The following is a 19,031-nucleotide window of genomic DNA, read 5'->3' as shown; positions in this document are numbered from 1 at the left end:
GTCCAGTGCTCCTTCCACTGTGCTAGGTGCCCCAGGAGGGCAGCAGAGCTCAGAGCAGGCAGTCAGCAGGTGGGTGCTCTGGGGCGCATCTCTACCTTCTCTTTCCGTGTCACTGCCATCTATGGGTTTAGCTAAACCTGTTCTTAAAAGACCTATTTATAGCTTAACACTGTACCACCACTCGGGATAATGAGTGCCTTAAGTTGACTCCCCATGGTGTAAATTAAGTCTTCGTTTTATTCGTCCTAAATCTTTCTCTTTCAGGATTGGAGGGAGAAAGGGGAAGTGGGTAAAGGCCCTAGGACCAGAACGCTTAGATTCAGAAAACAGGCTCTAGTCCAAATAGTGTTTGCCTAATGCTGGCAATTCCTGAGACCCAGGCAGCAGGTGACATTTATGCAAACATCTCATCTGATCATTACAGAGATATGAGGGGTAGGCAGCGCCTGGATTTTCATGTCTTTTAATCTGCCTTATTTCCTGTGATATTCCCAACACTTAGCACAGTTTTGCAGTCACAAGGAGCCTACTTAGCACAGTTTTGCAGCCACAAGGAACCTACTAGATACCTATTTGTTGAATGACTGGATGAATCTCCTTTTTTAAAAAAAGTATTTATTTATTTAGTTTTTTGGCTGTGCCAGGTCTTAGTTGCAGCATGTAGGCTCTTAGTTCCGGCGTGTGGGATCTGGTTCCCAGACCAGGGATCAAACCCAGGCCCCCTGCATTGGGAGCATGAAATCTTAGCCATGGGACCACCAGGGAAGTCCTGAACCTCCAGTATATAGACAAGGAAACAGAGACACAATATCAGCGGTCTGGCCAGGAAAACAAGAGGAGGGCCAGATGATTCTAAAGAGGAAATCTAATTTAGAGAATTAGAAACAAAGTTGTTGGAAGGGCTGAAAGAGTGACTAAGGGAAATTGAGGCAAGCAAACCTGAGATTAGCAACTCAGGAAAGGCATGCCCTCCCGGAGGGCTAGCACTATAAAGAGGGGAGATGGTACTACCTAGACCAGGAACTGGGGCCACCCAGAGAACAGCAGGAACCACAATGGGCCTTTCTAGCAGGATCTGAAACCACGGAGGAGACACTGTAGCTACTGAAACCACAGCTCTCTCCCCCTGCCCTCCCCAAGACTGAGAGAGGTGGGGAGAAATACCTCAGCTTTTCCCTTCTTCTTACTCTCTGATCTCTCACCAAAGCTTCCCACTGGCTGAACGGAGCCAGAAGTTAGTTGGCAAGGGAGCCCAGGAAACATGGTTTGCCATATGAAGTGGAGAAGGGCAGAGAATGGATTTGAGATTAAACAGAAAAATTGGCCTCAATAGTCCCATACCTAGGAAGAGGCCACGTTATGTATGTGTTGTCAGGCAACCCCCCTCTCCACAACTCCATATGATTCTTCTAGGCTCTTCGCCTTTCCACGTCCACCTTAAGCATCACCTCCTCCAGGAAGCCTTCCAGGACTCCTTCCCAGTGGTTACTATCTCCCTAGTGTGAGTTCCCCTAGTATACTCTATGTGTCACTGTCATAACATATACCACAGTGCGAGGCTGCCAGTTACCCACTGGCTTCCTCAATAGATTGAGCCTCTCAAGGCCAGACCTGAGTCTGATTTGTTTCTCTGCCGGGAAGAAAATGGTTGTAGAATGAGTCAGCTCTTGGTAGGGGTGATGTGGGGTCTGGAGTCAGGCCAAATCTTGGCTCCAAATATCCCAGCACCTACATTTATATGTTGTGTGACCTTGGACAGCCTTCATTCCCTCTGAGTCTCAGTTCCCTCATCTGTAAAATGGGAACAATAGAAACTTTGAGGGTAAGAGGGAGACTCTATGGCAGTGCAGTGAAGCTCAGCCTCTGGGATCAGACTGTCTGCAGTCAACCCCCAGCCCCTCTTTGTGTTACTTAACTCTCCATGTCTGTTTCCTCACCTATAAATTAGAGATGATATTAATACTTAAGATGGAATCTGAGAGGAATTTATGAAACCATGAATGGGAAACAGTGTGAGTGCTCAGGAAGTGGGCCTAGTAGCATCACGGATGGTGCTTAGCCCCAGGGCTGAACATTGAATAGGTAAGTTCTCAATGATATACATCAAACAGGGATCTTGTCTTGTTTACCACTGTTGCCCCATTACCAAGAACAGTTCCTGGCACATAGTAGGTGCTCAATCAGTCTCTGATGGGCCACTGAACAATGGCTGAGTTACATACGGTAATGTTATTCTGCCTGTGAGCCAGTGCCTGTATGCCGGTCCCCTCTGCCCCAGGAAACACAAAGGATGTGGCTTCTACACCAGCCCAAGCCTGGCTCGGAGACATCTTATGCAGGTTGAGGGACTATCTTGGAAGGGAAGGTTGGGACTTCTGGGCCTGTGAGGAAAGGACATAAATAGCAGGGGACATAGGTCTGGAGCAAAGGAATCTAACATTTATTGAGCACCTACTGTGTACCAGATGCTGTACACACTTTATTGCATTTCATCCTCACAGGAGCCTGCAAAGCACTGATCATTACCCCCATCTCAGAGGTGATGAAATAGGAGTGCAGGGAGGTGATGAAACTCACCCAGGGTCATGCAGAAATGAAGGGGCGCGGCTGGATTAGAACTCTGGACTACCTGGCACCAAACTCCTGTTCCTTCCATGGTACCATCTGCCTCCCAGAGGGCAGGGGGATGGAATCTGAGCCTGCAGCCCTACAGGAAGCCCCAGGAGCCAATGCTGAGGCCAGGCTCAGGCTGACAGCTTAAGAGCACAACTTTGACAGCTGTGCTGAGGCTGGCCTGGAAGCAAGTAGTGCTAAACTTGGGTGCCTGGGAAGAGGAGCTGTGATTATAAAGACAAGAGATGTCCAGGGGCTGCAGCAGGGCGCTGCAGAGGTGCTGGGCCCCTGAATAGAACGTCCTTGGTCCCACCCCCAACAGAAAAAGCTCCCTACTAACTGACTCTGTGACCTTGAGCAAGTCACTCAGCCGTCTTAGTTCAGCATCCTTGTTTGTCACACAGGGTCACCATGCCTGCTGGGTTGTCATGGAACTACACAAGACAATGCAGAGAGACAGAACTGGGGCAAGTCCAGGCCAGGGCTCCAGTACTAATTAGTTGTGTGATCTGAGGCAAGTCCCTTCACCTCTCTGAGCCTCAGTGTCCCCAGCTGTATAATGGGCATAGTACATGCCTCCCCAGATTGCCATGAGGATGTAGCAATAAGATATGGGCTCTGGAGTACAATTGCCTGGGTTCAAATAATACTCCACCACCGACAAGCTGTGAGCCTTTGGGCAAGTTGCTTGATCTCTCTGTGCCTCAGTTTCCTCCTCTGTAAGGTGGGGGTGAATATAAGTGCACTCACCGCGTGAAGTTGTGATGGTTAAATGATATAATCAACAGAAAGAGCAGAGCAGCAGCTGGCACAAGTAATCTCTCTGTCTCGGTGAGAAATCATTAGCCCCGGGTCTGGCATCTAATAGTAACGAGTCCTTGCTGCATGCCAGGCACCACTTTAATCCTCAAAGCAGTCCTATGAGGTAGGTGACATTACTGTCCTGTTTTATTCTTGAGGAACCTCAGTTATTCAGAGGTCCAATGACTTGCCAGAGGTCACACAGCGATCAGAAGATTGATCGGGACTTGAGCCCCATAGATTCTCAAAGGCACTCCTTTATCCCTAATAAAGGCTCCATGAAAGGGAGCTATTAGAATGTCTATTTTATGTGTGAAGGTTTTTGAAAGCAGAAGAGATGGCAGTTATTTGCATCCCAGCGGAGATGGCCTTAAATGAGCGCTAGAGGTTGGAGGGAAAGGTAGGGGATGGGGGCGTGGCCGGGGGTGGGGTGGGGCGTAGGGGGGGTGGAGGGATGGGGGAACCCATCCGTTCAGCTTGCGTTTGTCTCCAGCAGGGGGCGCCCGCTGCCTCCATCACGTCTCCCAGATCGGAACCGGGCAGCTGGGCTGGTGGCCTGTGCAGCGGCCAGTCCAGGCAGACCTTGGGGACCGCAAGGAGGGGCAGCAGCAAGTGACAGTGTTAGCCTGTGCAAAGCCATGGACACAACAGGAGGGACTTACCTCCCCGTCGTCCCCAAACTGGGCCGCCTAGATGCAGCATGCAGAGCTTCCAAAAGGGGCAGATGCTTTAGCCCATGGAGCCCTTCACCTCCATCAGAATCTTCTGCGTGAGGGGCCAGGGATCCGAAACTTTTAAAACTTTAAAGAAATACTGTGTGGGAGTGAAAATCAATAAAGGAGATATAGCTATTAATATAGATAATGCTCAAAAAATGTAATGTTTCTGTGCATCCAAAGGCACCGAATTTAATGTGGGGAGGGTCCAAGGCAAGAATACCAACCAAGGCCAAGCTCCCATCTGCATCCCAACCCCGCTTTTGTGTGAGGGCACACTAGCCCAGGTTCACCCCATTTACTACCCCCCCACACCTCCCCAGCAGTCGGTTCTTGGCCAGCCCTCTGGCCTAGGGGTGCACACTTAGGTAGATGGCCCACCTCAGGAGGCTGGACCCTGGAAAGAGCCCTGCGCAGAAGCTGGAGGCAGGCTTGGTGCCATTTGGGCTTGAAGTCCTGGGGTCCTGGGTACCCTGAGTGTGGTCTCGAAGAGGCTCACAGGCCCCAGGTGTGCACATTCCCTTGAACGCCTTGCCCCATGGAGTGGGGCACAGACAGAGAAGGGCCAGAAGGAGACCCCTCAGGGCTTCCCTGGTGGCGCAGTGGTTGAGAATCTGCCTGCCAATGCAGGGGACATGGGTTCGAGCCCTGGTCTGGGAAGATCCCACATGCTGTGGAGCAACTAGGCCCGTGAGCCACAACTACTGAGCCTGAGCGTCTGGAGCCTGTGCTCCGCAACAAGAGAGGCCGCGATAGTGAGAGGCCCACACACCGCGATGAACAGTGGCCCCCGCTTGCCGCAACTAGAGAAAGCCCTCGCACAGAAATGAAGACCCAACACAGCCATAAATAAATAAATAAATAAATAAATAAATAAATAAATAAATAAAAATTTTTTAAAAAAAGGAGACCCCTCTAAAACTTGAGGACCAAGGCCAGATTTGCCTGGGTCTAAGAGCCATACTACATAAATTAACACTATCTGTATAAAGGAAAAACATGCAAAACAATATATTGTTTATTGATAGATATGGAAGTTATAAAAGACTTTTTGTATACATGGGAATAAAAACATGTATGTCTGATATTACCAAATTTAGAACAATGTTACCTCTAGGGAGGGAGGAGGGGAGTGGGATCATAGAAAAGTGAGCAGGAGTCTTCAAATTGTATGTCATGTTAAATTACTTAATCTGGGCGCTGGGAACCTGAGTTTGTTTCATTATTATCTATACTTTGCCTATGCCTCAACTATTTCATAATTTTAAAATTAACCTTAAAAAGTAATATATCCAGGGACTTCCCTGGTGACTCAGTGGTTAGGAATCCGCCTGCCAGTGCAGGGGACACAGGTTCGATCCCTGGTCTGGGAAGATCCCACATGCCGTGGAGCAACTAAGCCCATGTGCCACAACTACTGAGCCCACGTGCCTAACAACTACTGACCCCGTGTGCCACAACTACTGAGCCCGCATGCCTAGAGCCCGCGAGCCACAACTACTGAGCCCGCGTGCCGCAACTACTGAAGCCTGCATGCCCTAGGGCCAGCACGCTGCAACTACTGAGCCCACGTGCTGCAACTACTGAAGCCTGCGTGCCTAGAGCCCGTGTTCCACAACAAGAGAAGCCACCGCAATGAGAAGCCCGTGCACCACAATGAAGAGCAGCCCCCGCATGCAGTAACTAGAGAAAGCCTGCACGCAGCAGCGAAGACCCAATGCAACCAAAAATAAATAAAATTAATTAAAAAAAAAACCTGCTTGAAAAAAAGTAATATATCCAAAAACTAGTCTATGTTCATGGTTAAAAAAAATTTGAGATGTACAAAAGGTGTGAAGTTCAGGCAAAAATCTCTCTCCCTGTCTGCCAATCTCAGTGACTTCCTAGAGGTAACCAATGTTGTCGGGTCCTTGTGTACCATCCAGAAATGTTTTAAGAATCTGCACACACTGGATATATAATACTCACTGTTGCAGACATTACCCCCCAACCCCACCCCAACACACACAATAGTTCTTGTCTTGGATAGTTTTCTATAAGCACATAGAGATATTTCTCATTCTTTTCTTTTTAAAATTTATTTATTTTATTTATTTTTGGCTGCATTGGGTCTTCATTGCTGCGTTCGGGCTTCCTCTAGTTGCAGCGAGCGGGGGCCACTCTTCATTGTGGTGCGCGGTCTTCTTGTTGCGGTGGCTTCTCTTGTTGCAGAGCACGGACTCTAGGCGTGCGGGCTTCAGTAGTTGTGGCTCGCGGGCTTAGTTGCTCCGCAGCATGTGGGATCTTCCCGGACCAGGGCTCGAACCCATGTCCCCTGCATTGGCAGGTGGATTCTTAACCACTGCGCCACTAGGGAAGCCCTATTTCTCATTCTTTTTAATGACTGGGTAGGATTCCACTTTATCGATGTACCATATATACTCAGTTCCCTACTAGTGGGCACTTAGGTTCATTGTTTGCTATCATAAACAGTGTGGCAATAAACATCTTTGAAACTATATCTGCTTGAGTTGCAAGAATAGTACAATTAACGTGTATGTTAGTATACTTGTAAAAAGAAAATCTTAGCAGTGAAATTGCTGCATCAAAAGGTATGTCCATTTAAATTATTTCCAAATTACATTCTCAAAAGTTCTCACCTATTTACATTCTTAGCAATGATATATGAGGTTGTCTGTTGCTCCATGCCCTTATTGATTTGTAAGCACTCTTTGTATATGAATTCTTTGTCTCCCCTTTGTGTTGCAATTTTTTTTTCCCATTGGAGCATTTGGGTGTGTTTTTTTTTTAGTTAACTTTAAAAAAAATTGTATTCTTTTTTTATTTATCTTTATTGAAGTAAAATTCACATAACAAAATGAATCATTTTAAAGTTTACAATTCAATAGTGTTTCATACATTCATAATATTGTGCAACCACCACCTCTATCAAGTTTCAAAACATTTTTTTATCACCTCAAAAGAAAACCTCATATTCATTAAGCAATCTAGCTCCATCCTCCCCTCCCCTTAGGGCCATTTTGGTTTTGGCCATTTATTTTTCTGTATTAAAAATTTTTAATCTCTTTTTCTTTTTTCTTTTTTTGGCCGCACCGCACTGCTTGTGGGATCTTAGTTCCCCAACCAGGGGTCAAACCCGTGCCCCTGTAGTGGAAGCATGGAGTCCTAACCACTGGACCTCCAGGGAATTTCCAAAATTTATTAATCTTTTTCATAATAGCTTTGCAATTTTGTATCTTGCATAGAAATGCTTTCCCCACTTGAAGATTATTAAAAAGCAAATAATTTAAAAATTATTATGAATGGTTAGTGAAATCTTAGAACCTGGGAACCACTGTTCTAGACAACCCTCATTAGTGTGATTTCCCAGAGAACAAGGGTCTCCACTGGTCCCCATCTCTAGCACCAAGCACAAAGTTAGAGAATAAATATTCAGTGAATGTTTGTTGAAGGCAATTCCTACCTCAAGAGTATGAAAAAAAAAATGTCTCACATTCTCTTGTAGTCCTTTCAGGGTGTTTTTTTTTTTTTTTCTTAATTAAATTTTTCATCCATCTGGAATTTATTTTGGTGATTGGATGTAGAGATACAGCTTTATTTTTTTCCGAGTGGCTAGCCAGTTGGACCAACACCATATTGAATAATCTGTCTTCCTCTACTAATGTGAAATGCCACCTTTAGCAGATAGTACATTCCTGCATGTCTTCAGCTCTATTTCTGGACTCTCTATCTGTCCTGGTGACCTCTCTGTCTGGGATTCTGTATCTTTTAAAGCTCCCCAGGTGGTTCTGGTACAGCCCATCTGCAGCTGGTGCTTATCTATCAGGAGATATGTTTTCGGATGCTTAGTAAAATGAAGGAAAAAATTGTCATAAAGTTAAATGTCATTTGATGGGCCCATCTTTTATTTTATTTTATTTTATTTATTTATTTATTTATTTATGGCTGTGTTGGGTCTTCGTTTCTGTGCGAGGGCTTTCTCTAGTTGCGGCAAGTGGGGGCCACTCTTCATCGCGGTGCGTGGGCCTCTCACTATCACGGCCTCTCGTTGCGGAGCACAGGCTCCAGACGCGCAGGCTCAGCAATTGTGGCTCACGGGCCTAGTCGCTCCGCGGCATGTGGGATCTTCCCGCATGTGGGATCTTCCCAGATCAGGGCTCGAACCCGTGTCCCCTGCATTGGCAGGCAGATTCTCAACCACTGCGCCACCAGGGAAGCCCCAGGGCCCATCTTTTATTTTGAGATTATGTCTTTACGAAACTTCCTCTTTAAAATTTTTAAAATAAATGAATGCCGATAGTAGAGAGTCATTCTGATTTCTTTATTTTTAAGTACATGTCTCTATGTAGAGAAACACGCACAGATCTTAAGTGTACAGCTTGATGAATTTTCTTTAAGTGAACACACCGGTGTTCGTGCCCTAGGGCTGCTGTAACAGATAACCACAAACCTAGTGGCTTAAAACAACAGAAATTTATTCTCTTAGTTTTGGAGTTTCTCAGTCTGAAATCAAGGTGTTGGCAGGGATGCACTTAGCTCTGAGGGCTCTAAGGGAGAATCCTTCCTTGCCTCTTCCAGCCTATGGTGGTTCCAGGAATTCCTTGGCTTGTGGCAGCATCACTCCAATCTCTCTGCCTCCATCTTCACGTGGGCTTCTTCCCTGTGTCTCTGGGTCCCAAATTTCCCTCTGCCTTTCTCTTACAGGAACAGTAGTCATTAGATTTAGGGCCTGCTCTAATCCAGAATGATCTCATCTCAAAATCCCTCACTTAAAAAAAAAAAAAAAAAAAAAAATCCCTCACTTAATCAATCTGCAAAGACCCTTTTTCCAGATAAGGTTACATTTACAGATTCCAGGTGGATGTATCTTTTGCGGGGGGGTGGTGTGGAGGGGGGTGAGGAACAATTCAGCCCACTATACCACCATGTAACCAACATCCTGCATCAAGAACTAGAGCATCAGCACAGCCCTCCAACACCCATCATACTCTGCCTGGCAGCGGGGTAACCATTATCTTCTTTTCCTCTCAACTTTTATTTTGAAAACTTCTCAAACTTTCAGAAAAGTTACAGGAATAGTACAATGAACAATCCTCTAAGCTTCAGCTAGATTCAGACATTCAGTTGTTAACACATCTACGCACTTGCTTTCCCTTTGTCTCTCTCTCTCTCTATATATATATACACACACACACACACACACATATATATAATACCTCTTTTTCTGAACCACAAGGAAGTTAGTTGCAGACATCCTCATATTTCACCCCTAAAACTCCACCCTTAATCTCCAAAGAACAAGGGTAGTCTCCTACATAACCACATACAGTTATCCAATATGCAATCCATATTCAAAATTTTCCAGCTGTCCCATGAATATCCCTTAATGTGGGTTTTTTTTCTTTTTTTTTTTAAAATTTATTTATTATTTATTAATTTTTGTCTGTGTTGGGCCTTCGTTTCTGTGCGAGGGCTTTCTCTAGTTGTGGCGAGCGGGGGCCACGCTTCATCGCGGTGTGCGGGCCTCTCACTGTCGCGGCCTCTCTTGTTGCGGAGCACAGGCTCCAGACGCGCAGGCTCAGTAGTTGTGGCTCACGGGCCTAGTTGCTCCGCGGCATGTGGGATCCTCCCAGACCAGGGCTCGAACCCGTGTCCCCTGCATTGGCAGGCAGATTCTCAACCGCTGCGCCACCAGGGAAGCCCCTTAATGTGGGTTTTTAAAACTGAGAACCCGATCAAGAATTTCATATCCCTCTTAGTGTCCATGTTCTTTTTTAAAAAATTATTGTTACTGCTTTTAAAATTTTCTGGCAAAATGAAGAGTTGACAACCTTACATCAGTTCCCAAGTACCTTGGAAAATGTACTGGTCCTGGAGTCCCTGCTCTAGACCAGCAGCACAGTACGAAGAACTTTTGTGGTGATGCCAGTGCTCTGTAACATGTGCTGTTCAGTGTGGTCGCCACCAGCCACGTGTGGCTTTTGTGCACTAGAAATGTGGCTAATGAAACCGGGGAATGGATTTTCAAATTTTATTTAATTTTAATTAAAACAGCCACTTGGGCCCCATGGCTATCAGTTCAGACAGCCCAGGGTGTAGACCAACCAGAGCACAAAGCTCAGGCAGAGCCTGGGTCTGAGTTTTCTTGTCCATCCCCACGACGGTGCTGAGTGATGGGAGAAGGGAGAGGGAGGGGCTCTGAGATCTAAGGTGGCCCTTCCACCTTGCCAGCCCATCATCCCCATGTCACTCCTTCCTCGGTGCTCCACACGTATTTATTGAGCACCTACTATGTGCTAGGCCCTGAGAATAAGGGATGAACGATCTCTGATGTGGCTTTGTCAGAAGGGATTGTAAATGTCTGTGAATGTGTCTGTCTTACACACCCGTTTGCTACCCCCTGAGGTCAGGGGCCCGGCTGGGTGCCTAGTAACGGTTTGCTGAATGAATGAATGGGATGAATGAAGGTGGGGGGAAGAAACTTCCAGATTGCATTCAAGAGGCCGGGACAGGAAGGACAGGAGAAGAGGCTGGTTCAGCTCAGGAGACGGGACTTCCTATCCAGATGCTGGCCCTGACTTGCTCTGTATTCTTGGCAAATCTCTTCCCTCCTCCAGGTCTCAGTTTTTCCAGCAGTAAAAAGAGGTGGCTGGGCTAACATCAGGGCTCAGGGCTCCTCTCAAGGTCGGGGTCAGTAGAGATGGGGAGCCGCACAGCACTTCCTCTTAAACTATCTTATATGCTGTGATTCCCTTGAGATCCAGTTCCTTAAAAGGGTTCAGGGGTTTTAAAAGCTGGGGGACTCCTGAGCCAGAGGAGGCTCCCAGAGTTTGTAAGGTCACACTCAGGACAGCCTGAATGGGGTTTTGGGGAAACTCCCTGGCTCTCCAGGTCTGCTCTGGGCCTGCACCTGCCCGAAGGTGTGCTTGCCGGGAACTTCCCTCTGAGATGATGGTCCAATCCCTGCAAGGAATGGGGATGTGGTTTGGGAAATGAGCCTCAAATCTGCGGGCAAGAGGGGAGGGGAGTGTACTTCTCACCCACCCAGGGACTGAAGGACTGGAGCCCCAGTGTTTGTATAACTTGCCTCGCCCACCCGTGGGTGACTCAGGCTGAAACTGGATGCTGTCCAAGGCACTCACTCTGTCTAAGCCTCCTTGGACAGTATCTAGAGAGTTAATTGCCTTCCACTTGCCCTTCAGGAAAATGCTGCTGCACTGACAGGTGGAGCCCAGATTGGAGGTTGGTGAAGCTGCAAAGCCCTGCTCCTTTTCCACATGGCAAACTCCTATTCACTCCTCAAAACCCAGCTGGGGTGTTGTTCCTGCTGAAGCCTTCCCTGACCTCTGACCTCTGTCCCATAGAGTTAATCACCCTCTTTTCCAATATACACACTCTGGAGCCAGACTGCCTGGCTTTGAATCCCTACTCTTCCACTTAATAGCTGTGATACCTTAGGCAAGGTATCTTAAGTACCTACATAACCTTACCTTACCTTAAGTAAGGTACCTTACTTAACTTCTCTGTGTCTCTATTTCTTCATCTGTAAAATGGGAAAAATAACAGCACCCACTGAACTGTGTAGTCATAGGATTAAATGAATTAATACATCGAAGTATTTAGGACAGTGCCTGAGCTCAAAAAAAAGCTGACCACTATTACTATTAGTTTTTCTATGTTTACGAAATACCTGCGAATACAGTGAACACAACAGATAAGGGTCCTGCCCTCAGAATTATCTCAACCTGTGGGGAGAGATAGATGAATAAGCAGGAAATTCACTCTGAATTATGAAAAATGCCACAATAAGGGAAGTGGTGGGTTGAGGGGAATCATGAGAATACGGAAGAGCCCCCCTTCCCAGCCTGGGGTGGGGGGGTCAGCAGCATTTTTCTGGAAGAAATGACATCTCAGCTGAAATCTAAAGGATGAATAACATTTAGCCAGCATGGGGGGGAGGGCAGAGAGGGGAGATGTGGGAAGGGTTTGAGATGGAGCAGGGGCGGGGGGGAAGAATGGAGAGTGCAAAGGCCCAGAGGCCAGAGCATGAGGTTGGAGGAATAGGGGAATAGAGTGTGTGGGTGGACGCCCTTGGCATGTACACTAGTTATTGAATGCACGTCTTTGTGGTCTTTGTGGTCTGTCTCCCTCCTGGTTTGTGAGCCCCTACAGAACAAAGCTCAAGTCCCCTTTCATTCCATCTGCCCAACCAACGCCCAGCCTGGCACTCAGCAGGGCCTCAATAAATGTTTGCCAAATGGAAATGAGAGATGAGAAACTTGCCTTTCCCATCAGGGAGCAATCTCCGGCAACCTTTTCCTTTGTTTATACTTGTGAGTTAGGCGTTGTTAATAGCCTTGCAGAGTCAAGTTCATTCGTGTGTTCAGAATTGTCATCTGCTGTGCATCCCAGACTCCTGTGAGTTGGATGGTTTTGACGGGATAAAGTCAAGTTTCTGACCCAACAAGGTGACCACAGGTCCCACTCCTGTGAGTCCCTGTCTGGATGCCTTTGGTGTCTGTAAGCTATCAAGCTCAGTGTGAATACAGATGGCCTGGGGTCTGTGCAGGTGATACAGATTCTGATTCAGTAGGTTTGGGGCCTGGCCTGAGATTCTGCATTTCTGACAAGCTCCCAGGTGACGCTGATGCTGTAGGTCCATGAATTATACTTTGAATAGCAAAGCGCTAGACAACGTTGCCATTTTTCCTGGCCTTAATTGCAATGATGATTGTAAGAGCAGGTTGGAGCCTGGTTCTGAAGGGCCTTGGATGCCAGGCTGAGGAGTTCAGTCTTTATTCTGGAGACGTTCGGAAGCTATGGAAGATTTCTGAGCATGGTCAGGGACAGCTGATCAATGAGATGAATCTGGAGTGTCGGTGCTTGGGTGCAAGAGGGGCTGAGCTATTGTACTACCAGGTGAGAAGTGGCAGGGCTGCAACTGGAGCAGTGGCAGTGAGGATACAGAGGATGGAGATTGTCATGGGCTGAACTGTGCCCCCCCCATTCATATGTTGAAGTTCTAACCCACAGCACCTCAGATTGTGACTGTGTTTGGAGAGAGGGTCTTTAAAGAGGTGATTACATTAAAACAAGGTCATTAGGGAGGATACCAATCCAGTATAACTGGTATCCTTATACGAAGAAGAAATTAGGACATACAGATGCACAGAGGGAAGACCATGTGAAGACACAGGGAGAAGACGGCCATCTACAAGCCAAGGAGAGAGGCCTCAAAAGAAACCAACCCTGTCGACTCTTGATCTTGAACTTCCAGCCTCCAGGGCTATGAGAAAATAAATTTCTGTTGTTTAAGCCCCCCTAGTCTGTGGTGCTTTGTTATGGCAGCCCTAGCAGACTGATACAGAGGGGATGGATCTAAGAGAATTATCTAGATTGTCAACTCTCTGGATGACATGAGAGTGGGAGGGCAGCGCTATAGGATTACATGCAGATGGTTTGGAAATTGGGAGGCTTGGAGAGGAGAGACTGCCGTGAATAGAAGCAGGAGGGGGGAGCCAAAAGGGAGGAGCAGGGCTGGAGAGAAGTGGATTTGGGCCATGTTGCACTGGAAGAGGCTTTTGGAAATGAGGCTAGTGGTGCTTACAATCAAAGACACTCAGGAGATGGAAGAGAAGGAAGAGAATGGTCCTTGTGTCAATGGGGGCCCTTGGCTGCAAGCAACCAAAACTGGTTCAGGCTAACTTAAGCAAAAAGGAAGGTATAGAAAAGGTTTCTGGAGCCTCCCAGCAGTAATGTGAGGTCAGACTAGGAAAGTGAGCTGGAGGTAGGGGGAGCTGGTCAGCTGTGAGCAGGGACATCCTTAGGGAATTCTCAGGGCTGCTGGGCTGGCAATGCCACTTGCACACACTAACAGATTCCTTACCGGTCTCAGAAGGGACCTACTCCCTTTAGTCCATCACCGGGTAACCAAATAAAGACATGACTCCCATCACCATGTAATGAGCTTATTACTCCCATTCTAAAGATGAGGAAACTGAGGCTCAGGGAGGGAAAGTCATTTACCCCAGTTCAAATCCAGGACTGTCAGATTCCAGCCCCTTCCACGGCACCAGCTGTCACATGGCAGGCTCTTCATGGAGCCTGTGGTTGGATATAGATGGGCCTTTGCGGTGGTCCCCAAGCCAGGCCCCTTCTAGGCTGGGAAGGAATCTCACCCACCCCTCTGAAAGGGGGAGCTCCTTCACCCTGTCTACTGGTGCTCCCTGTCTTTTCCCGCTGGAGAAATCCTGCATTGCCTGTCATCAGGGGCTAGGCTGTGGTTCCAGACCTCAGGAGGCTTCTAACTTGCGTCCTCTCCGCCGGCCATCCTGCTGCATCCACGCAGAGCCTGTGCCATCTTCCCTTTATCCCATCGCCCTGGCTTCAAGTGTATCAAAGTCCCAGCGCTGCGTGAGGTTCGAACACATCTCAGCGGGCTTTTTGAATACATTAATTTTATTTTCCTCTAACATGCCATGGGGCTTTGGGGCGGGGGAAGGAGGGGGGCGCTGGAGCTCAATATGCAAATGTATGCAGATCACATCTAAATGAGGGTGTCTCAGGATTAATGGGGAGGGAAGGCAATCCGCAGGCCTGGGGCTCTGCAGTGGAGCATCCAGAAAACGGCTCTCCTGGGAGGGTGTCTTGGGCTGGGTTTCAGAGCATGTTCTTTGAAGCAATGTCTCCGCAGCACAGGGGAAGGAAGAACTGCGGAAATTGGTTCTGGATACTTCCTGGCAAAATGTTCTCAATTGCTTCAACTATGTTGGGGGTGGTTTGGGGAAGAGGGGTGTGGAATCTCTGAGCCTCTCTCAGTTACCACAGCCTGCGGGGGTCACCGATTTAGAAACCAGGGGAGCTTGCTAACATCCAATTCCGGGCCCCACTGATTACTGAATCAGAGTCTCTTGAGAACCTGTGTGTATATATATATATATATATATATATATATATATATTTTTTTTTTAAGTCCCCAGCCTTGGGAAATACTGTTGCAAACGAGGAGCTCTTAATCTGGAGTCTCTCACAGGTTTCACGGGCTCTGTAGAGCATTGCTCTCATCCCCAGCTGCATATGAGAATCATGGGGACTTTAAAAAAAAAACCCAATGCTCAGGCCCATACCCCAGACCAATTAAGTCAGAATCTCTGGGGGTGAAACCCAAGCATCGCTATTCAAAAGAAAATCCCAAGAGACTCCAGTGTGCAGCCAAATTTGGGAAGCGCTGCTGAACGGTATTCTCATAAGACATTTGTTATACCTGTGCTCTTTTGGGGCTAAATTTAGCTCCAGGACCTCTACCGGTGGTACAAGAAGGAGCCTCTCCTTCTAGGAAGGGGACTGTAGTCAGGGCTGAGGTTCAGCTGGTAAGCATCAGTAGTTAAAATATTGAAATAGGGCTTCCCTGGTGGCGCAGTGGTTGAGAATCTGCCTGCCAATGTAGGGGACACGGGTTCGAGCCCTGGTCTGGGAAGATCCCACATGCCGCGGAGCAACTGGGCCCGTGAGCCACAACTACTGAACCTGCGTGTCTGGAGCCTGTGCTCCGCAACAAGAGAGGCCGCGATAGTGAGAGGCCCGCGCACCGCGATGAGGAGTGGCCCCCGCTTGCCGCAACTGGAGAAAGCCCTCGCACAGAAACGAAGACCCAACACAGCCAAAAATAAATAAATAAAATAAAGAATTGTTAAAAAAAAAATATTGAAATAGTTCCCTACCCATTGGAAACAGATGCTGCTTCGAAACTTTTAAGTGCCCCAGAGCCCTAGTCCCTTCCTCTAGACCCCTAGGACTGCAGATCCAGGAATGAAAGGGTTAATAATGGTCTCATACACCCCACCCCACCCCACTCCCCAAGGGACCTCCTGGAGTTCTTTGGATAGAATCACTTCTGACTGGCGGAGAGGGGTGGCCTAGTTGTTAAATATTTGAACATCAATCCTTGTTATAATACTGGGGTTAGGATTATATTATCAGCTTTACAGTCAAAAGGCCTAGGTTCCCACCTAATCTGGGTACGAGCTGTGTGACCTTGGGCAACTGGCCTCATCTTTCTGAGCTTCAGTTTCCTCATCTGTAAATGGGGTCAAAAACTCTCCCCCTAAAGCAGAGGTCTCAAACTTGAAGCCGCGGAATCACTTGGCAGACTTGTTAAAACAGAGGTTGCTGCGCCCCACCCAGAGGTGCTGATTCAATAGTTCTGGGCCGGGGGGGGTGGGCAGGTGAGGGTCTGCATTTCTAACCAGTTCCCAGGTGCTTGCTGCTGCTGGTCCTGGGACCACACTCGGAGAACCGCAGAACTAGAAGATGCATGAGAAAGTGTGCCCGGCCAAGAGCAGGGGTGCAACTCGGGTGTGTAAAAGGGGCAAAGAAGCTGCCAGTTGCCCTGTGTGCTGTGTGGATTCTTCTCTCCTGCTCTGTTCCCCAGGGTTCTTTCTCCATGTATCTGGAGTGACCACTCCAAGTGACCACTGAATGTTTAACCTGGGATTTCCTGAGGGGTAGGGCCTCCCCCCGTCCCCTCCCCCCGCATTGTGAACAGCACCAGGTTTAGACCTTTAGAGGCTGCAAGCACTGAGAATATGGCTCCCCTCCCCTTATGTCACCCAAAGTAAAACAACACTAAAACCCAAAATGACTATATAAGGAAGTTCACCAAAGATCTGACTTTTCCCATGCTGGCTACTTTAAGGATATTTTTTTTTCAAATATCAAAAACAATCTTTGTGGCAGGAAGGGATGAATAAGTGGAGCACAGAGGATTTTTAGGGTAGTGAAACTACTCTGTATGATAGCATAATGATGGATGCATGTCATTACACATTTGACCAAACCCATGGAATAGGTACCACCACGAGTGAGCCGGAAACTATGGACTTTGGGTGATGGTGATGGGTCAGTGAAGTTTCATCGATTGTAACAAAGGTACCACTCTGGTGGTTATGTTGATAATGGGGGAGGCTATGCACAGGTCGGGGTAGGGGTAGATGGGAAATCTCTGTGCTTCCCCTTCAATTTTCCTGTGAACTTCATACTGCTCTAAAAAAAATAAAGCCTTAATTAAAAAAATACAGACATGCAAACTTTTAAATGTGTATTTGGGGGCTACACCTGCTTTGCTGGGACCCCAAGCATAGCCCTACCTGCCAGTGGGCAATCCGATGCCGGAGGAACTGGTCCCAGGTGCATCCTCTTATCCTCTCAATTCACACACCTCTCCCTCCACAGAATCACCACCTCTTTCCTTAAAGGAAACGCCGCTTGACTGTTCCTCTGCCTCTTCTAGCTACCTTGATCGTTCCTTTTTCCCTCTTTTATTCACCCCCCTCCGTTTTATTTTCCTATGGAGCCCGTCAAATACCCCACACCTGTTCCCTCTGTTGGTTCCCAGGCTTTAACCCCCTCTAGCCTGACTTCTGGACATCCTACACCCCCGAGGCTGCTTCCCCCATCGACTTCCTTCTTGCCAGATCCAGTGACCTGATCTTAGCACGAGATGTGGTGTCAGAAGGCCTAGGCAGGAGCTCTGTCACTCATCAGCTGTGTGACAGTGAGCAACTTGAAGCACTTCTCTGGGCCTCGGGTCCGTCACCTTGAAAATGGCTTCCAATCTCCGCCTCCCATGAATGCCAAGGGATTCTGAAAGCTCAGATTCAAATAGGATGTTAAGAAGATCCGCCATTTAGGTACAAATCAGAGGTGATGAGGTACATGACAGCGCTGGATAAGCTGTCAAGTGCCACCCCCCCCAACCCCGACCCCGGCATTGACTATTAGAATGATCACTGACTGAGATGGCTGGGGGCACATGCGCAATCCCAGGTCTCCTCCTTGCTAACTGTGGGCAACTCCCTGAGCCTCACAGATTCCTCACCTGTAAAACGGGCCCATGAATCCTAATTTGTAAAGTTAAGTGAGATCATGATTTCTACTTTGTACGGGTGAAAGCACTAGAGTAACAGGATCATAATAGCTAACATTCTGCCCCATCCCCACCCCTGTACCTACTATGTGCTAAAAACTTGCAGTGTCTAATCTCATTGAATCCCTCCACAGCACTATGAAGTAAGGACTGTTCTCTTTCCCATTTTACAGATGAGGAAATGGAGGCAGAGAGAGGCAAAGTAACTTGCTTAAGGTCACACAGCCAGAAGGAGTAGGAGCTGGAACTTGAACCCCGGAGGTCTGATTCCAAAGTCTATAATTCTATGACTTCCTATAGAAGGAGCTCAACACAGATAGTGGCAGGCATGATGGTATTATTATTATTAGGGCCTCTTCCGAGTCAGCATGGGAATTGCCAACACCCTGGGGCTAGGATAGTAGGTGTGTTTGTGGGTGGCGGGGAGGGAGCTTGATGATACTCTCCCCTCGGGCAATGTCTTGCAGCGCACACGCCACCGCCATCCTGCTTTGTCCCAGACACCAGTGTCTTCCTCACATCCTGCCCGGGCCTCTCAGGCCCCGCTGCACCTCCCCTCTTGAGCAAGTTTGGGAGAAACAGGCTGGAGTTCCCCCAGTCTAGAGAGGGGGAGAGAATCCTCATCCCGTGAGGCTGACCTCTGTCTGGGGGCCTGGAGTTACTAATAGCAGCCTGCAGAGCTGTGTCATCCAGCTGGTGACTCAGGGCTCCAGGATCAGCCCCCTCCCCATCCTGATGGGGTCTCCACCTGGATGAGGGGCTTAGAGTCCAAGTTCTGACTCTAGACAGGGTTAGGGGGTGCGCACCTGGGGGTATACCTTGCTTTCCCAGTGCCTTGGCTAAACTCTCTTGTGGTGTTGGAAGGAGGGGCTGGGGGAAGTGGGGAAGGGATGTGGTGACAGAACCACTTCCTGCCATTGCTGTGTTGAAAGCCAAGCTCCCCCAAGTTCCCCTTCATGGGGGGTTGGGGAGCCCAG

Source organism: Balaenoptera ricei, chromosome 15 (genome assembly GCF_028023285.1).
Source record: "Balaenoptera ricei isolate mBalRic1 chromosome 15, mBalRic1.hap2, whole genome shotgun sequence".
NCBI lineage: Eukaryota > Metazoa > Chordata > Mammalia > Artiodactyla > Balaenopteridae > Balaenoptera > Balaenoptera ricei.
Note: the sequence above shows the minus strand (reverse complement) of the source record.